The 14,960-nt window shown below is 45.0% G+C and overlaps 13 non-coding genes and 5 pseudogenes across 13 annotated transcripts; all 18 read left to right on the forward strand.

Annotated features, from left to right (window-relative positions):
- Positions 1 to 385: 385 nt before the first annotated feature.
- LOC142998045 (5S ribosomal RNA) lies at positions 386 to 504 on the forward strand (annotated as a pseudogene).
- A 445-nt stretch (positions 505 to 949) lies between these two features.
- Positions 950 to 1,068, forward strand: LOC142997832 (5S ribosomal RNA). Its single transcript, XR_012962540.1, has one exon. It is a non-coding gene; the product is annotated as a 5S ribosomal RNA (ribosomal RNA).
- Positions 1,069 to 1,536: 468 nt separating this feature from the next.
- On the forward strand, positions 1,537 to 1,655 carry LOC142997510 (5S ribosomal RNA). The gene has a single exon (XR_012962233.1). It is a non-coding gene; the product is annotated as a 5S ribosomal RNA (ribosomal RNA).
- Positions 1,656 to 1,900: 245 nt separating this feature from the next.
- LOC142997924 (5S ribosomal RNA) lies at positions 1,901 to 2,019 on the forward strand. The gene has a single exon (XR_012962627.1). It is a non-coding gene; the product is annotated as a 5S ribosomal RNA (ribosomal RNA).
- A 448-nt stretch (positions 2,020 to 2,467) lies between these two features.
- On the forward strand, positions 2,468 to 2,586 carry LOC142997511 (5S ribosomal RNA). Its single transcript, XR_012962234.1, has one exon. It is a non-coding gene; the product is annotated as a 5S ribosomal RNA (ribosomal RNA).
- Positions 2,587 to 2,831: 245 nt separating this feature from the next.
- On the forward strand, positions 2,832 to 2,950 carry LOC142997653 (5S ribosomal RNA). The gene has a single exon (XR_012962368.1). It is a non-coding gene; the product is annotated as a 5S ribosomal RNA (ribosomal RNA).
- Positions 2,951 to 3,410: 460 nt separating this feature from the next.
- Positions 3,411 to 3,529, forward strand: LOC142998167 (5S ribosomal RNA; annotated as a pseudogene).
- A 446-nt stretch (positions 3,530 to 3,975) lies between these two features.
- Positions 3,976 to 4,094, forward strand: LOC142997149 (5S ribosomal RNA). The gene has a single exon (XR_012961884.1). It is a non-coding gene; the product is annotated as a 5S ribosomal RNA (ribosomal RNA).
- Positions 4,095 to 4,554: 460 nt separating this feature from the next.
- Positions 4,555 to 4,673, forward strand: LOC142998876 (5S ribosomal RNA). The gene has a single exon (XR_012963163.1). It is a non-coding gene; the product is annotated as a 5S ribosomal RNA (ribosomal RNA).
- A 245-nt stretch (positions 4,674 to 4,918) lies between these two features.
- LOC142998635 (5S ribosomal RNA) lies at positions 4,919 to 5,037 on the forward strand. Its single transcript, XR_012962936.1, has one exon. It is a non-coding gene; the product is annotated as a 5S ribosomal RNA (ribosomal RNA).
- Positions 5,038 to 5,500: 463 nt separating this feature from the next.
- Positions 5,501 to 5,619, forward strand: LOC142998201 (5S ribosomal RNA; annotated as a pseudogene).
- A 245-nt stretch (positions 5,620 to 5,864) lies between these two features.
- On the forward strand, positions 5,865 to 5,973 carry LOC142998339 (5S ribosomal RNA; annotated as a pseudogene).
- Positions 5,974 to 6,418: 445 nt separating this feature from the next.
- LOC142998652 (5S ribosomal RNA) lies at positions 6,419 to 6,537 on the forward strand. Its single transcript, XR_012962952.1, has one exon. It is a non-coding gene; the product is annotated as a 5S ribosomal RNA (ribosomal RNA).
- Positions 6,538 to 7,000: 463 nt separating this feature from the next.
- Positions 7,001 to 7,119, forward strand: LOC142998261 (5S ribosomal RNA; annotated as a pseudogene).
- A 245-nt stretch (positions 7,120 to 7,364) lies between these two features.
- LOC142997260 (5S ribosomal RNA) lies at positions 7,365 to 7,483 on the forward strand. The gene has a single exon (XR_012961994.1). It is a non-coding gene; the product is annotated as a 5S ribosomal RNA (ribosomal RNA).
- Positions 7,484 to 13,727: 6,244 nt separating this feature from the next.
- LOC142997289 (5S ribosomal RNA) lies at positions 13,728 to 13,846 on the forward strand. The gene has a single exon (XR_012962020.1). It is a non-coding gene; the product is annotated as a 5S ribosomal RNA (ribosomal RNA).
- A 245-nt stretch (positions 13,847 to 14,091) lies between these two features.
- Positions 14,092 to 14,210, forward strand: LOC142998877 (5S ribosomal RNA). Its single transcript, XR_012963164.1, has one exon. It is a non-coding gene; the product is annotated as a 5S ribosomal RNA (ribosomal RNA).
- Positions 14,211 to 14,677: 467 nt separating this feature from the next.
- Positions 14,678 to 14,796, forward strand: LOC142998878 (5S ribosomal RNA). Its single transcript, XR_012963165.1, has one exon. It is a non-coding gene; the product is annotated as a 5S ribosomal RNA (ribosomal RNA).
- Positions 14,797 to 14,960: the final 164 nt, after the last annotated feature.

Here is a 14,960-nt window from a genome sequence, read left to right on the forward strand (position 1 = left end):
CCCTCAGGAGAATAAAGTTGTATCTTATCTTATCTTATATGAAAGCATACATTCAGAAAATGAGTATTGCACATGGGCATAATATGAGATGATTGAATGCACATGAGGAGTGAAGTACACGAGCCACTGTGTGACGATGATGATGATGATGATGATGATGATGAGGATGAAAGTGAGCGCCAGAGATGTAAGTGGTCCCTCTGTATTTTCTATGTGATGATTATCAGTTTCATTAGGTAAGACTTCATTATCCAGAAATGTGTGTTTCTGATAAAGGCATCATGTAAATTGTGATATACATGAACTTGAGTGTAGTCATGTGTACACGGTGACTTGAACTGGGTCTGTCTCACCTATAAAGAGCCTCTGTGTGGCTCCTCTCCTCGTTTACGGCCATACCACTCTGAACAAGCCTGATCTCGTCTGATCTTGGAAGCTAAGCAGCATCGGGCCAGGTTAGTACTTGGATGGGAGACCCCCTGGGAATACCCGGTGCCGTAAGCATTTTGGCCCTCTGAGCAGCAGGCCTCACCTGGTCCTCCTCCCTCATGTTTCACTCCCTCTGTCAACACCCAATGTCCCTCAGGAGAATAAAGTTGTATCTTATCTTATCTTATATGAAAGCATACATTCAGAAAATGAGTATTGCACATGGGCATAATATGAGATGATTGAATGCACATGAGGAGTGAAGTACACGAGCCACTGTGTGACAATGATGATGATGAGGATGAAAGTGAGCGTCAGAGATGTAAGTGGTCCCTCTGTATGTTCTATGTGATGATTATCAGTTTCATTAGGTAAGACTTCCTTATCCAGAAATGTGTGTTTCTGATAAAGGCATCATGTAAATTGTGATATACATGAACTTGAGTGTAGTCATGTGTACACGGTGACTTGAACTGGGTCTGTCTCACCTATAAAGAGCCTCTGTGTGGCTGCTCTCCTCGTTTACGGCCATATCACTCTGAACACGCCTGATCTTATCTGATCTCGGAAGCTAAGCAGCGTCGGGCCAGGTTAGTACTTGGATGGGAGACTGCCTGGGAATACCCGGTGCCGTAAGCATTTTGGCCCTCTGAGCAGCAGGCCTCACCTGGTCCTCCTCCCTTATGTTTCACTCCCTCTCTCAACACGCAATTTCCCTCCGGAGAATAAAGTTGTATCGTATCTTATCTTATATGAAACTAACATTCAGTAAATGAGTATTGCACATGGGCATAATATGAGATGATTGAATGCACATGAGGAGTGAAGTACACGAGCCACTGTGTGACGATGATGATGATGATGATGATGATGATGATGATGATGATGATGAAAGTGAGCGACAGAGATGTAAGTGGTCCCTCCGTATGTTCTATGTGATGATTATCAGTTTCATTAGGTAAGACTTCATTATCCAGAAATGTGTGTTTCTGATAAAGGCATCATGTAAATTGTGATATACATGAACTTGAGTGTAGTCATGTGTACACGGTGACTTGAACTGGGTCTGTCTCACCTATAAAGAGCCTCTGTGTGGCTGCTCTCCTCGTTTACGGCCATACCACTCTGAACACGCCCGATCTCGTCTGATCTCGTAAGCTAATCAGCGTCGGGCCAGGTTAGTACTTGGATGGGAGACCGCCTGGGAATACCCGGTGCCGTAAGCATTTTGGCCCTCTGAGCAGCAGGCCTCACCTGGTCCTCCTCCCTCATGTTTCACTCCCTCTGTGAACACGCAATTTCCCTCGGGAGAACAAAGTTGTATCTTATCTTATCTGAAATGTTAGTGTTCTTCTGATGAAGGCATCATGTAAATTATGATATACATGAACTTGAGTGTAGTCATGCGTACACGGTAACTTGAACTGGGTCTGTCTCACCTATAAAGAGCCTCTGTGTGGCTGCTCTCCTCGTTGACGGCCATACCACTCTAAACACGCCTGATCTCGTCTGATCTCGGAAGCTAAGCAGCGTCGGGCCAGGTTAGTACTTGGATGGGAGACTGCCTGGGAATACCCGGTGCCGTAAGCATTTTGGCCCTCTGAGCAGCAGGCCTCACCTGGTCCTCCTCCCTCATGTTTCACTCCCTCTGTCAACACCCAATGTCCCTCAGGAAAATAAAGTTGTATCTTATCTTATCTTATATGAAAGCATACATTCAGAAAATGAGTATTGCACATGGGCATAATATGAGATGATTGAATGCACATGAGGAGTGAAGTACACTAGCAACTGTGTGACGATGATGATGATGATGATGATGAAAGTGAGCGTCAGAGATGTAAGTGGTCCCTCTGTATGTTCTATGTGATGATTATCAGTTTCATTAGGTAAGACTTCATTATCCAGAAATGTGTGTTTCTGATAAAGGCATCATGTAAATTGTGATATACATGAACTTGAGTGTAGTCATGTGTACACGGTGACTTGAACTGGGTCTGTCTCACCTATAAAGAGCCTCTGTGTGGCTGCTCTCCTCGTTTACGGCCATACCACTCTGAACACGCCCGATCTCGTCTGATCTCGTAAGCTAATCAGCGTCGGGCCAGGTTAGTACTTGGATGGGAGACCGCCTGGGAATACCCGGTGCCGTAAGCATTTTGGCCCTCTGAGCAGCAGGCCTCACCTGGTCCTCCTCCCTCATGTTTCACTCCCTCTGTGAACACGCAATTTCCCTCGGGAGAACAAAGTTGTATCTTATCTTATCTGAAATGTTAGTGTTCTTCTGATGAAGGCATCATGTAAATTGTGATATACATGAACTTGAGTGTAGTCATGCGTACACGGTAACTTGAACTGGGTCTGTCTCACCTATAAAGAGCCTCTGTGTGGCTGCTCTCCTCGTTTACGGCCATACCACTCTAAACACGCCTGATCTCGTCTGATCTCGGAAGCTAAGCAGCGTCGGGCCAGGTTAGTACTTGGATGGGAGACTGCCTGGGAATACCCGGTGCCGTAAGCATTTTGGCCCTATGAGCAGCAGGCCTCACCTGGTCCTCCTCCCTCATGTTTAACTCCCTCTGTCAACACCCAATGTCCCTCGGGAGAATAAAGTTGTATCTTATCTTATGTTATATGAAAGCATACATTCAGAAAATGAGTATTGCACATGGGCATAATATGAGATGATTGAATGCACATGAGGAGTGAAGTACACGAGCAACTGTGTGACGATGATGATGATGATGATGATGATGAAGAGGATGAAAGTGAGCGCCAGAGATGTAAGTGGTCCCTCTGTATGTTCTATGTGATGATTATCAGTTTCATTAGGTAAGACTTCATTATCCAGAAATGTGTGTTTCTGATGAAGGCATCATGTAAATTGTGATATACATGAACTTGAGTGTAGTCATGTGTACACGGTGACTTGAACTGGGTCTGTCTCACCTATAAAGAGCCTCTGTGTGGCTGCTGTCCTCGTTTACGGCCATACCACTCTGAACACGCCGGATCTCGTCTGATCTCGAAAGCTAAGCAGTGTCGGGCCAGGTTAGTACTTGGATGGGAGAACGCCTGGGAATACCCAGTGCCGTAAGCATTTTGGCCCTCTGAGCAGCAGGCCTCACCTGGTCCTCCTCCCTCACGTTTCACTCCCTCTGTGAACACGCAATTTCCCTTGGGAGAACAAAGTTGTATCTTATCTTATCTTATATGAAAGCATACATTCAGAAAATGAGTATTGCACATGCGCATAATATGAGAAGATTGAATGCACATGAGAAGTGAAGTACACGAGCCACTGTGTGACGATGATGATGATGATGATGAAAGTAAGCGTCAGAGATGTTAGTGGTACCTCTGTATGTTCTATTTGATGATCATCAGTTTCATTAGGTAAGACTTCATTATCCAGAAATGTGTGTTTTCTGATGAAGGCATCATGTCAATTGTGATATACATGAACTTGAGTGTAGTCATGCGTACACGGTGACTTGAACTGGGTCTGTCTCACCTATAAAGAGCCTCTGTGTGGCTGCTCTCCTCGTTTACGGCCATACCACTCTGAACACGCCTGATCTCATCTGATCTCGGAAGCTAAGCAGCGTCGGGCCAGGTTAGTACTTGGATGGGAGACTGCCTGGGAATACCCGGTGCCGTAAGCATTTTGGCCCTCTGAGCAGCAGGCCTCACCTGGTCCTCCTCCCTCATGTTTCACTCCCTCTGTCAACACCCAATGTCCCTCAGGAAAATAAAGTTGTATCTTATCTTATCTTATATGAAAGCATACATTCAGAAAATGAGTATTGCACATGGGCATAATATGAGATGATTGAATGCACATGAGGAGTGAAGTACACGAGCCACTGTGTGACGATGATGATGATGATGATGATGATGATGAGGATGAAAGTGACCGTCAGAGATGTAAGTGGTCCCTCTGTATGTTCTATGTGATGATTATCAGTTTCATTAGGTAAGACTTCATTATCCAGAAATGTGTGTTTCTGATAAAGGCATCATGTAAATTGTAATATACATGAACTTGAGTGTAGTCATGTGTACACGGTGACTTGAACTGGGTCTGTCTCACCTATAAAGAGCCTCTGTGTGGCTGCTCTCCTCGTTTACGGCCATACCACTCTGAACACGCCCGATCTCGTCTGATCTCGGAAGCTAATCAGCGTCGGGCCAGGTTAGTACTTGGATGGGAGACCGCCTGGGAATACCCGGTGCCGTAAGCATTTTGGCCCTCTGAGCAGCAGGCCTCACCTGGTCCTCCTCCCTCATGTTTCACTCCCTCTGTCAAAACGCAATTTCCCTCGGGAGAATATAGTTGTATCTTATCTTATCTGAAATGTTAGTGTTCTTCTGATGAAGGCATCATGTAAATTGTGATATACATGAACTTGAGTGTAGTCATGCGTACACGGTGAATGGAACTGGGTCTGTCTCACCCATAAAGAGCCTCTGTGTGGCTGCTCTCCTCGTTTACGGCCATACCACTCTGAACACGCCCGATCTCGTCTGATCTCGGAAGCTAAGCAGCGTTGGGCCAGGTTAGTACTTGGATGGGAGACCGCCTGGGAATACCCGGTGCCGTAAGCATTTTGGCCCTCTGAGCAGCAGGCCTCACCTGGTCCTCCTCCCTCATGTTTCACTCCCTCTCTCAACACGCAATTTCCCTCCGGAGAATAAAGTTGTATCTTATCTTATCTTATATGAAACTAACATTCAGTAAATGAGTATTGCACATGGGCATAATATGAGAAGATTGAATGCACATCAGAAGTGAAGTACACGAGCCACTCTGTGACGATGATGATGATGATGATGATGATGATGATGATGATGAAAGTGAGCGTCAGAGATGTTAGTGGTCCCTCTTTATGTTCTATGTGATGATTATCAGTTTTATTAGGTAAGACTTCATTATCAAGAAATGTGTGTTTTCTGATGAAGGTATCATGTCAATTGTGATATACATGAACTTGAGTGTAGTCATGTGTACACGGTGACTTGAACTGGGTCTGTCTCACCAATGAAGAGCCTCTGTGTGGCTGCTCTCCTTCATTACGGCCATACCACTCTGAACACGCCTGATCTCGTCTGATCTCGGAAGCTAATCAGCGTCGGGCCAGGTTAGAACTTGGATGGGAGACCGCCTGGGAATACCCGGTGCCGTAAGCATTTTGGCCCTCTGAGCAGCAGGCCTCACCTGGTCCTCCTCACTCATGTTTCACTCCCTCTGTCAACACGCAATTTCCCTCGGGAGAATAAAGTTGTATCTTATCTTATCTGAAATGTTAGTGATCTTCTGATGAAGGCAACATGTAAATTGTGATATACATGAACTTGAGTGTAGTCATGTGTACACGGTGACTTGAACTGGGTCTGTCTCACCTATAAAGAGCCTCTGTGTGGCTGCTCTCCTCATTTACGGCCATACCACTCTGAACACGCCTGATCTCGGACGCTAAGCAGCGTCGGGCCAGGTTAGTACTTGGATGGGAGACCGCCTGGGAATACCCGGTGCCGTAAGCATTTTGGCCCTTTGAGCAGCAGGCCTCACCTGGTCCTCCTCCCTCATGTTTCAATCCCTCTGTCAACACCCAATGTCCCTCGGGAGAATAAAGTTGTATCTTATCTTATCTTATATGAAAGCATACATTCAGAAAATGAGTATTGCACATGGGCATAATATGAGATGATTGAATGCACATGAGGAGTGAAGTACACGAGCCACTGTGTGGCAATGATGATGATGAGGATGACAGTGAGCGTCAGAGATGTAAGTGGTCCCTCTGTATGTTCTATGTGATGATTATCAGTTTCATTAGGTAAGACTTCATTATCCAGAAATGTGTGTTTCTGATAAAGGCATCATGTAAATTGTGATATACATGAACTTGAGTGTAGTCATGTGTACACAGTGACTTGAACCGGGTCTGTCTCACCTATAAAGAGCCTCTGTGTGGCTGCTCTTCTCGTTTACGGCCATACCACTCTGAACACGCCCGATCTCGTCTGATCTCGGAAGCTAAGCAGAGTCGGGCCAGGTTAGTACTTGGAAGGGAGACCGCCTGGGAATACCCGGTGCCGTAAGCATTTTGGCCCTCTGAGCAGCAGGCCTCACCTGGTCCTCCTCCCTCATGTTGCACTCCCTCTGTGAACAAGCAATGTCCCTCAGGAGAATAAAGTTGTATCTTATCTTATCTTATATGAAAGCATACATTCAGAAAATGAGTATTGCACATGGGCATAATATGAGAAGATTGAATGCACATGAGAAGTGAAGTACACGAGCCACTGTGTGACGATGATGATGATGATGATGATGATGATGATGATGATGAAAGTGAGCGTCAGAGATGTTAGTGGTCCCTCTTTATATTCTATGTGATGATTATCAGTTTCATTAGGTAAGACTTCATTATCCAGAAATGTGTGTTTCTGATGAAGGCATCATGTAAATTGTGATATACATGAACTTGAGTGTAGTCATGTGTACACGGTTACTTGAACTGGGTCCGTCTCACCTATAAAGAGCCTCTGTGTGGCTGCTCTCCTCGTCTGAGGCCATACCACTCTGAACACGCCCGATCTCGTCTGATCTCGGAAGCTTATCAGCGTCGGGCCAGGTAAGTACTTGGATGGGAGACCGCCTGGGAATACCCGGTGCCGTAAGCATTTTGGCCCTCTGAGCAGCAGGCCTCACCTGGTCCTCCTCCCTAATGTTTCACTCCCTCTGTCAACACGCAATTTCCCTCGGGAGAATGAAGTTGTATCTTATCTTATCTGAAATGTTAGTGTTCTTCTGATGAAGGCATCATGTAAATTGTGATATACATGAACTTGAGTGTAGTCATGCGTACACGGTGACTTGAACTGGGTCTGTCTCACCTATAAAGAGCCTCTGTGTGGCTCCTCTCCTCGTTTACGGCCAGACCACTCTGAACACGCCCGATCTCGTCTGATCTCGGAAGCTAAGCAGCGTCGGGCCAGGTTAGTACTTGGATGGGAGACCGCCTGTGAATACCCGGTGCCGTAAGCATTTTGGCCGTCTGAGCAGCAGGCCTCACCTGGTCCTCCTCCCTCATGTTTCACTCCCTCTGTCAACACCCAATGTCCCTCAGGAGAATAAAGTTGTATCTTATCTTATCTTATATGAAAGCATACATTCAGAAACTGAGTATTGCACATGGGCATAATATGAGATGATTGAATGCACATGAGGAGTGAAGTACACGAGCCACTGTGTGACGATGATGATGATGATGATGATGATGATGAGGATAAAAGTGAGCGCCAGAGATGTAAGTGGTCCCTCTGTATGTTCTATGTGATGATTATCAGTTTCATTAGGTAAGACTTCATTATCCAGGAATGTGTGTTTCTGATGAAGGCATCATGTAAATTGTGATATACATGAACTTGAGTGTAGTCATGTGTACACGGTGACTTGAACTGGGTCTGTCTCAGCTATAAAGAGCCTCTGTGTGGTTGCTCTCCTCGTTTACGGCCATACCACTCTGAACACGGAAGTAAGAGGAGGTGTGTGTTAGCTCCAGGCGTGCGTGTATTTTGACTGATCCTGTGCAGCAATTTTGATTTTGAGTTTGAACTGTGGCGTTTCTTTAAGCCCAGATTCTTGGTTTCTTTGATAGCTCGGTTTTTGGAGCCACCCCCAGCAGTTTTGACTGTCTGGGGGACACTTTAAGTTATTTATTTGTTTGTTTGGTTTGTGTTTTCCTGATGGAAAATAGTTTATACTGTGCTCCAAGTATGGTGAGAACCAGAGGAAAGGGAGCCAGAGTCGCTGCACCGGGCCCGGACCGGACGGCCGAGGCAAACGAGCCGATGGTGAAAGACGATCGGGCGTACAGGACCGTGGACGGTCAGAATATGACGGGAGAAATGGAGGACACACGTGCGGTGACAGCTCCTGACGTAGCCGAAAATGCGGAAGGAGGAAGAGGGCAGGAGAGAGAAATCATCAGAGAGGAAGAGATACGGATTATTAAGGATAAAGCTGAAGAGTTTCAGCAACATTTAACGCTCGCCCTGGAGCTGATTGGAGAAGATAAAGTGACCGCAATGGAGCTGATCCAGGCAATACAAGACACTTGTGGGAAAATCATCGCCTGCCGGTACACAGGCAGAAATAAATATGAGATCACAATGAATCACCCGAAGGGGAAAGAAAGACTATTGGACGGCATAAAAATTGGACAGACCGCGATCATGTCCAAGGAGTTATGTAATGATGAGCTGGTGGTCTCGTTTCTGGGGCTGCCGGCGTATATCACGGACAGCGTCATTCTGGGCAAGCTGAACAGCTGGGGAGTGAGTGCAGTATCCCCGATCATCAGGAGAATGTGGCCGGGAACTAGAATTGCTGACGGAACAAGATACGTGAAAGTTAAATTCACGGAGACGGTCCAATCACTTCCATATTCGACCAAGTTTGAGACGGCTTTTGGAGCAGAGTTCTTCAGAGTTTTGCACGACAAACAGGTGAAAGTGTGCAGACAGTGCATACAGACTGGTCATATCCTGAGGGACTGTCCAGATTTCCTTTGTAGAAAATGTGGAGAGCAGGGGCACTATGCAAGGGAGTGCATGGGCAGAGGGAACAAATGCCAGAGCTGCAAAAAGGAGAGCAGCAGATGTGTTTGTGAGGACGTTGATCATGCTCCAGGGACGGGAGGAAAGCAACGTGAGGAGCAGGAAGAATCGAGAGAGAATATCTCTGAGAGGGAGGAGACCGAGAAGGATCGTGCGGAGGGGGAAGCGGAGAAAGGAAGAGACATACTGGAGTCGGACGGAGAGCAAGGAATGGAGGTGAGAGGATCGACAGCTGAGGTGCCGGGACATGGAGACGCAGCAGAGGGGCAGAGTGTGGATACATCGGAGAGAAAGGAGAGGAAGGTGAAAATTGTTCAACTTCAGCGGCCCCCAGAATCAGACTCAGAGATATGCTTGACGGGGTCTCAAGAGTCGGGGAACTCGGAGTCTGATATGGACCTCGGAAACAGCCAGGAGCTGGGGAAGAGAAGACTGCAATGGATGCTGAAGACAAGGGGATCAAAAAGAGGAAAAAGTAAGACGTGAACTGTAGCATAAAGATGATGGGCCTGATTTATCTCTATGTATTTACAATGTTAAAAATACTATCGCAAAACACAAACGGCTTAAGATGTATTAACAAGATGCGAGATGTTTTAAGGGTGGATACTTTTGACATCCTCTGTGTACAAGAGACTAAGTGGACAAGGGAGTGGAGAAGCTATCTGAGGGATACATGGGCTGGAAAAGTGTAGGCAAACAACGGTGTAAATGGACGAGCCGGAGTCGCTATTTTTGCTAAAGGAGATAAGATCCAAAATGTTAAGGAAATAGTGAAGGATGATGAGGGAAGGGTGATCGGTATTGAATTTATTTACAGGAATGTGCTTTACAAACTTTTGAATATTTATGCACCGAATGAGGACAACAAGCGTGGAATTTTCTTTGATCAACTAAAACCGCATTTGGGAGGGAACATTTGTGTAGTGGGGGATTTTAACTGTGCACTTACGAGGTTGGATATATCAAGCAACAATACATACAAAAGTGATATAAGTAGGAAATCGCTAAATGAGCTTTTTGACTATTTCAACCTGGTAGATCTGTGGAGGGTGCGCAATATGGGAGAAAGGGGCTTTTCCAGACGACAGACGGTTCTGGGGAAACTTAAACAGTCCAGGATTGACTTATGTCTATTAGCATCTGGGCTGGAAAAAAAGATTTCAAAATGCTGGTATGAGTTCACAGGGTTTAGCGATCATGCAAGGTTATGGGTGGAGCTGGGGGAGAAAGAGCACAAAGGTGGAGGGTTATGGTGTTTAAATAACAGTGTTTTGCTGGATGGAAAATATAGGGAGAAAGTTGAAAATCTACTGAAAGAAAGAAAAAGAGAACTGCAGCGTGAGGGTTGTATAAATATGGGGGAGTGGTGGGAGGAGGTGAAATTGCACATCAAAAAAGTGACAATAAACTATTGTAAAAATAAAATGGAGAAGGAAAGAAGGACTGAGTATAGTTTAAGAGACCAGATTAATAAAGAGCTGGAAAGGTCGATTGCAGAGGAAAACTTCAACAATCTAAAATATCTCATGCTGAGAAAACAATTAGATGAGCTTGAGAAGAAACGGAGCAGAGGGGCAGCTATCAGATCAAGGATGAAGGATATTTTAGAAGGGGAAAAGAATACAAGTTTCTTTTTAGGGCTTGAAAAAAGACAGCAAAAGAAAGCTCATCTGCAAAACCTGAAAAATGAAGAGGGTAAGACAATGGAGAAGACAGGGGAAATGCTGGAGGTGGCTCATAAACATTTTAAAAAACTTTTTTCAAAGATGGAGGTAAACTCTACAGACCACAGTGTTTTTGAAGGGATAGAAAAAAAATTAGGGGAAGAGGACAGAGCAGACTGTGATAAAAACATAACAGAGGAAGAATTGGAAAGAGCAATAAATGGTTTGAATAAGAACAAAAGTCCAGGGCTGGATGGGTTATCGGGGGAATTTTACATCACCTTTAAACAGGTGATAAAGCCAATTCTCCTGAGAATCTTTCAATGCATGGAGCGGGAGGGGAAAGCATCTGGGGACTTCTTCACGGGGCTAATCCGAGTGGTGTATAAGAATAAGGGTGACAAAGGTGATTTGGGGAATTATAGGCCAATTAGTCTGCTAAATACAGATTATAAAATACTGGCTAAAATCCTGGCAAACAGATTGAAGGAGGTGATAGGCACAGTGGTGAATCCCTGTCAGTGTTATGGTGTGGTAGGGAGAGACATTAGTGACATCATCTTATCGATCCAGGACATCTTTGACAAAATGAATCAGAAGGGAGGGCTGTACATAGGGGTTGATTTAGAGAAGGCGTTTGATAGGGTGGATCATGATTTTTTGTTTAAAACACTGGGAAAGATGGGTTTCGGGGAAGGTTTCACTAAATGGATTAGGTTAATATATAGGAATGCCATCAGTAGGGTGAAAATAAACGGGAGGTTAACTGAGAGCTTCGCTCTGGAGAGGTCAATCAGGCAAGGATGCCCGCTTTCAGCTATGTTATACTCCATAGCGGCAGAACCCTTGTCTGCCCTCATTAGGAGGGACCCAGGGATTTTGGGGATTGAAATGGAAGATAAAACGGACACGAAAATCTACCAGTACGCAGATGACATAAGTATTACGGTTAGGGATGAGAGGAGTGTAGACAGGGTGCTGCAGCATGTAGAGTGCTATGAGAGGGCATCTGGGGCCAAAATCAATGGGGAAAAAACCGAGCTAATGGGCTTTGGTGATGGTTTCGATTGTGTAAATAAATGGAATTTTGTAAAGAGAAATGAAATGGTGAAGGTTTTGGGTGTATACGTAGGTAAGAATCGAGATGCAGCAACAAAACAAACGTGGGGTGAAATAGAGGGAAAAATCCAAATGCGATTGGATTTCTGGTCCGGGAGGAAATTGAATCTAAGGGGTAAAGTGATAGTAACTAACGCCCTCCTCCTGTCCAAGTGTCAGTATGCGCTAAGAGTCTGTGAAATGCCGGACAGGGTAATAGGAAAGCTGAATGACATGATGAGTGCTTTCATCTGGAATAAAAAACAACATTTGATAGCCAGGAAGGTGCTCATCAATGGGCAGAAGGAGGGCGGTTTGAAATTGGTGGACCTGAAAAGTGAAAAGCTTAGTGCACGGATTCGACTGTTAGGGAAATTTATGGGAAACGCAAAGATTTACGCGTGGCAGAAGTGCCTCGACTCTTGCCTACAGGGGTGGGAGGTACCTCGTAGCTGGGTGGCGCTGGTGAAGGGGAGGAGGGCAGAGAAGGCTCTGGAGTTGGTCAGTTTCTCCCTCATCCAAGGAGGGAAAGAGCATGACATACGATCAGTTAACTCCAAGATACTATATAGAGTGTTTTTGGGAAAGGAAAAGAAGAAAGCGGCAGCTGAGGAAGTATGGCTAAGGCAGTTCCATGGGCTTAAGAGGGAGCACATTTGGTCAGATCTAAATGTGAAGTTCATTTCATCAGAGTGCTTTGATACAAATTTCAGGCTCAGACACAATAGAATATTTGTCAATTTGGTGCTAAACCAGATAAATAGACTCAACAGCAAGGTTTGTGATATATGTGAGGTGGAAGTGGAGACATTTAGGCACTTTATTTTTGAATGTAAGGAGTTAAAAGTGTTTTTTGAGAAACTGGACCAATGCTTTCAAAAATGTAGTATCACAATCACGGAAAAGGAAAAATGGGAGAGGTTTTTTCTATTTGGGTATAAGGAAAGGAAAGCAGGGGTGAACAAATGGCTTATCAATTACATTCTGAGTTATGCCAAACATGTCATCAGACTTCGGAGAAACTATTCACATTTCGAGGACAAAAAAGTGAACATCTGGAGATTTTTCTGTAACTTTATGAAAAGGAATGTGAGTCTGCTGTGGGATGGTGGGGACAAGAATTTCAAACAAAAGGTGCTGGAAGATAACTGTCTATTTGTGTGTGGAAATCAGGGTGGGGTGCAAATGTCAATAGGTCAAGGGTGAGGGGTGATGGGTGAAGGAAAAAAAAAAAAAAGATGTGATGAATGGTGTTATGGATTGTTGGAAATAATTTGATTTGATTTGAAATGACTTGTATTTACTTGTGTAAAATGTATTTGTAAAAATATTTATTTTTTGATAATAAAAGAGAAAAAAAAAAACACGCCCGATCTCGTCTGATCTCGGAAGCTAAGCAGCATCAGGCAAGGTTCGTACTTGGATGGGAGACCGCCTGGGAATACCCGGTGCAGTAAGCATTTTGGCCCTCTGAGCAGCAGGCCTCACCTGGTCCTCCTCCCTCATGTTTCACTCCCTCTGTGAACACGCAATTTCCCTCGGGAGAACAAAGTTGTATCTTATGTTATCTTATATGAAATCATACATTCAGAAAATGAGTATTGCACATGGGCATAATATGAGATGATTGAATGCACATGAGGAGTGAAGTACACGAGCCACTGTGTGACGATGATGATGATGATGATGAAAGTGAGCGTCAGAGATGTAAGTGGTCCCTCTGTATGTTCTATGTGATGATTATCAGTTTCATTAGGTAAGACTTCATTATCCAGAAATGTGTGTTTCTGGTGAAGGCATCATGTAAATTGTGATATACATGAACTTGAGTGTAGTCATGTGTACACGGTGACTTGAACTGGGTCTGTCTCACCTATAAAGAGCCTCTGTGTGGCTGCTCTCCTCGTTTACGGCCATACCACTCTGAACACGCCCGATCTCGTCTGATCTCGGAAGCTAAGCAGTGTCGGGCCAGGTTAGTACTTGGATGGGAGACTGCCTGGGAATACCAGGTGCAGTAAGCATTTTGGCCCTCTGAGCAGCAGGCCTCACCTGGTCCTCCTCCCTCATGTTTCACTCCCTCTGTGAACACGCAATTTCCCTCGGGAGAACAAAGTTGTATCTTATCTTATCTGAAATGTTAGTGTTCTTCTGATGAAGGCATCATGTAAATTGTGATATACATGAACTTGAGTGTAGTCATGTGTACACGGTGACTTGAACTGGGTCTGTCTCACCTATAAAGAGCCTCTGTGTGGCTGCTCTCCTCGTTTACGGCCATACCACTCTGAACACGCCCGATCTCGTCTGATCTCGGAAGCTAATCAGCGTCGGGCCAGGTTAGTACTTGGATGGGAGACCGCCTGGGAATACCCGGTGCCGTAAGCATTTTGGCCCTCTGAGCAGCAGGCCTCACCTGGTCCTCCTCTCTCATGTTTCACTCCCTCTGTCAACACCCAATGTCTCTCGGGAGAATAAAGTTGTATCTTATCTTATCTTATATGAAAGCATACATTCAGAAAATGAGTATTGCACATGGGCATAATATGAGAAGATTGAATGCACATGAGAAGTGAAGTACACGAGCCACTGTGTGACGATGATGATGATGATGATGATGATGATGATGATGATGATGATGAAAGTGAGCGTCAGAGATGTAAGTGGTCCCTCTGTATGTTCTATGTGATGATTATCAGTTTCATTAGGTAAGACTTCATTATCCAGAACTGGTGTTTCTGATAAAGGCATCATTAAATTGTGATATACATGAACTTGAGTGTAGTCATGTGTACACGGTGACTTGAACTGGGTCTGTCTCACCTATAAAGAGCCTCTGTGTGGCTGCTCTCCTCGTTTACGGCCATACCACTCTGAACACGCCCGATCTCGTCTGATCTCGGAAGCTAATCAGCGTCGGGCCAGGTTAGTACTTGGATGGGAGACCGCCTGGGAATACCCGGTGCCGTAAGCATTTTGGCCCTCTGAGCAGCAGGCCTCACCTGGTCCTCCTCCCTCATGTTTCACTCCCTCTGTCAACACGCAATTTCCCTCGGGAGAATAAAGTTGTATCTTATCTTATCTGAAATGTTAGTGTTCTTCTGATGAAGGCATCATGTAAATTGTGATATACATGAA

This window comes from Genypterus blacodes, unplaced genomic scaffold, assembly GCF_046128005.1.
Source record: "Genypterus blacodes isolate CSIRO-AG114 ecotype Tasmania unplaced genomic scaffold, CSIRO-AGI_Gbla_v1 ptg000039l_1, whole genome shotgun sequence".
Classification (NCBI taxonomy): domain Eukaryota; kingdom Metazoa; phylum Chordata; class Actinopteri; order Ophidiiformes; family Ophidiidae; genus Genypterus; species Genypterus blacodes.